Genomic DNA, 3,805 nt, shown 5'->3' on the forward strand with positions numbered 1-3,805 from the left:
AGTGACAGCTCAGATCCCTTGAAGCTGTGCTCTGTGGAAAGTTTATGCACAGTTAATATCTTACCTGTAGTAGATAGCTGTTTGAATGACCCCAGTTTGGAGTAATAGAGTTTAATTCTGACCCGACTGATGAGCTAGCAGCTAGTCTGAACAGGGCCAAGACCAAAGTGACTCTAATCTTAAAGGTTTTGGAGCAGTTCAAATAAATAAACCTTTACGTTGCAGTCAGTGTAAATGAAAGGTATTTTTACAGAGTGAAATGGCAGCAGCAGCTAGCTGTAGCACCTCTGCTGCAGCCAGGAATATTGTAATATCTCTCCCTGAATTATAATGTACTGTAAACTTGATGGTGATGTAAAGATTTATTTTACAAAAATGTTCATTTGAGCGATGACATTTTTGATGCTTAGGTTGTTTTAAGGTGGCAGCGATCCACTTTGATTTTCCTCCGACTCATCTACCTGGTCAGAAATAAATTTTTTCTACAATCTGAGACTGTTCAAGGAGCTATTTACAACAGGTGAGATGTTAAGTGTGCATAACCTTTTTCCCAGAATCCACAAGGCATGCTTTTGGGATTAAAAATTTAGACACAAACTCTTGTAAGAATTGTTGAAAAGACATTTTAGAAATAAATTTTGGCTGCTGAGTGCAAAAAGTGAACTAAAAAAATCACACCGAATCTTTACATATTGTGTCAGCTTGATACTGCAAAACTAAGCTATTTCCAGCCCACCAAATGTTCGAGTTTCTTCTGAAGTTAAAACCAAATTAAAACCAGACAAGCCTTTGCCCAACCTGATCAAATGAAGTGGACCCAATCCACAGTGGATGAGGAGAAGCTGCGGCACATTTTACACGTTTCAGTTCAGCTGGAAATCACATTAGCGCTGCAGTCTGCCTGAGCCTGAAGCTGAAATGAAGCGTGGCGATGATTTAAAGGAGAAAGGGATCAAGAGAAGACGGGACTTTTGAAAAGGATGAAAAAAAAATAGACAGAGCTCAAACGGGATAAAGGCTGATGTTGGGATGGAGTGGGTTTAGGCAGAAGAAACGAAGATGAGCAGCAAGAAAGTCAGGTAGATGAAGAGGGCGAGGCAGGACGAAGGTGGGGGGTTTGTTGTTTTGCTTTAATGTAGGAGATAAATTGATTTGCTGTACGTATGGAGGAGAGGAGGTCAGCTGGAGTTCAGCCGTGTCACGACTCCTGAACATCCATCTCCTGAGGCAGGAACACCATCTGAACCTCAGGGACGCAGAGTGGAGCTGTGGGGGCTGCGGCAGAACAAACCCTTCATGATTAGAAAAGTTTCTGTGACAACATGCAGGTTTCTTTGCTCGAGTTTTAACAACAGATGACTGAAGTTCTCACTGAAATATACCTCTGCCCTGCAAAGCTCTTCACATTAATGAGTTCTTTAATTAAAAATCGAGTACTTTAAAGGAGCAGAGGGAAATCCTGGAAACCTGATAATACATTTGTCTTAAACTATAAGGGACATTTTGTAACTTTGTAAGTGATCAGTAGCAGAGAGATTTCATTAAGTGAGGTTAATTAGGACATTAACCTACAGGTCAATTCTACACAAGAATAAAACAGTGGTTCCATTTTGTTAAAGGTAAAACACTTAAGGTAAAAGGTAAAACAAGTTATTTTCTTTGTAGTTGTTCTTTCTTTATTTATTTTTTAATGCTTTGAATCAAATCTCCCAATTAAACTGAAGCCACTGTTATTTAACTTCAAAATCGCTGACAAAACCGACCCAAGATGAAAATAAACACATCAGTCTGTCATATAGCGACTTTGGCCGGCGGGGTTGTTTTTGTTTCATGGAAATCAGACTCATTCAGTCGTTCAGGCCGATCCTCTTTCATGGATGAATCGTGCAGGTGGCGACGAGCAAAGGAGAGCCCGTATTGTGTTTCTAGAGTGTGTGAGGAGCCGAACAAAACGGGCCAGGAGTTCAAAGAAAAAAGGTGGCTGACGTGATTTACAATTTACGCAGCTAGACTTTTTAACAGAACAAGTCTGTGGATAATACATTTTGGTTTATTTATCAGGCTTTGCATGAAGCAACTGCAGATTTAATGTACAGGAAGGGTCTGCAGGCTCCAGAGATAAAGAAGAGTAAAATATGAAGTGACACGTATGCATAAATCAAAACCACGTTTGCTTCATAACATGGACACTTTGGTTACACAGCAGTCTGAAATTATCACATCAACCTAAAGGAAAAGGATGAGTACGTCTCAGGAAGCATGTGTTATACTGTCCAAAACCGTTTAAAGTGGCAACAAAATAAAAATAAAAAGAGAAAAAGGCATCTGCTACTGGAAGGAGCATCTGCAGAAATGGCCTGAGATCACCTCTGTTTACATTAAAACATGAGTTCTCAGATGGAAGGTTTTCATTTACTGTCTGTAATCAGTTCTGCGCCGAGAACAGAACATTTCCACAAACAAATGGAAATTTTATGTGTCAGAATACCTCCCTTTTAAGCTGTGGAACCACTAAAAGAAGAATACTTCCACAGAAGTAAGATTGTTAAAGTTCTTTGTCACAAAAGTGAAAGTCGGCTTGTTGAGCTTTACGTCATTGATCCTGATGAGCAGAGCTTCAACACAAAGACTGAAACATGTGATTTTTAATTGTAATAATCAGTATTATTTCAATATAGTCAGCAATTATCTTCAACAAAAAGCCCCCCTCGGCTGATGCATGAGAGACCAAAATAACAATCCATACTTGTCTGTTCTCCGCTCCAGAGCCCTTTGTAGGAACTTTTCAGGAAGACTGTATCGGTCTGATAGTTTTCCATCAACAAGGTGAATACACCGTACTATCTGACAGAACATCACTTTATCACCAGACTATCACTTTATAATCTTTTGTTAGACCATAAACCTACAGAGGTATTTGAGCATCTCCAAATGTTTTTTTTTTTTGTAAAAAAAAAAAAAAAAAAAAATTTATCACAGTATTGACTTTAAATAGGACGACTACAGGGTGTGAAACCAGTATGAATTCTTCATAAACATAATGTCCTCCTTCTCCCCCCTCTCTCTTTCTCTCTGAGCCCCTCGCCCTTCCTTCCTGTCCTAAACTCCGTCTTTTGTTTGTCACCGCCCCGCCGGGCTCTCGGGGTGAGCGAACCCAGCGCACTCGGTGTGAGCGGAGCTGCGGATCTGCGGGTCTGCGCAGTGTTGCTCAGACTTTGTCGCTCTGTTTAGCGCTAAATATGCACTGAAACAACTTGGAGTATCTCTTTTGGGACACTTTTGTCCGTCCCAACTCTGGATGGAGGAGGAAGGTTGGAGCTGTGGCAATAAATAAAACAAGAATCGACAGGAAAAAAAGCTCATTTGTAATTCTAACCATATTTAAGCTGTTTATTTAACTCAGTTTTTGTCCCCCTCTCAGCATTATTCCTATTATTCTTCGCTGGTCATTTATGCAAATTAGGCGATGACGTCACACGGCGACTTCTAGCGACTTTTAGGGCAGCCAATAGCTACTTTCCTTACTAGCGAGTTGGAAACAGTGGAGCTGCAGAGAGTCAGAACCAGAACCGCGGGGTGAGACGCTGGACCGGACTGGGCTGGACGGGTTCGGGGGACGAGCAGGACAAAGATAAGTCCGCAGGAGGAGGAGGAGGGTCGGTCGCTTCAGCCGTTCGGAGAAAAGTCTCTGTCGACCGGATACAGGCTGAAAACATCCAGCACTGGAGGGGAAACTGTACGGCTTCAATGTAAGGAACATTACTGCACACACACACACACACACACACACACACACACACACACA

At 41.4% G+C, this 3,805-nt stretch overlaps 1 protein-coding gene across 1 annotated transcript in view; it reads left to right on the forward strand.

The window, feature by feature from the left end:
* Positions 1 to 3,203: 3,203 nt before the first annotated feature.
* LOC108245328 (leucine zipper putative tumor suppressor 2 homolog) overlaps positions 3,204 to 3,805 on the forward strand; it is a 35,966-nt gene continuing 35,364 nt past the window's right edge. Inside the window, exon 1 of the mRNA XM_017432159.3 lies at positions 3,204 to 3,749. The gene's annotated coding sequence lies outside the window, so the exon portion shown is untranslated. The remainder of the gene's footprint in view (positions 3,750 to 3,805) is intronic.

The sequence above is a fragment of the Kryptolebias marmoratus genome, linkage group LG22 (assembly GCF_001649575.2).
Source record: "Kryptolebias marmoratus isolate JLee-2015 linkage group LG22, ASM164957v2, whole genome shotgun sequence".
In the NCBI taxonomy this organism is placed as follows: Eukaryota; Metazoa; Chordata; class Actinopteri; order Cyprinodontiformes; family Rivulidae; genus Kryptolebias; species Kryptolebias marmoratus.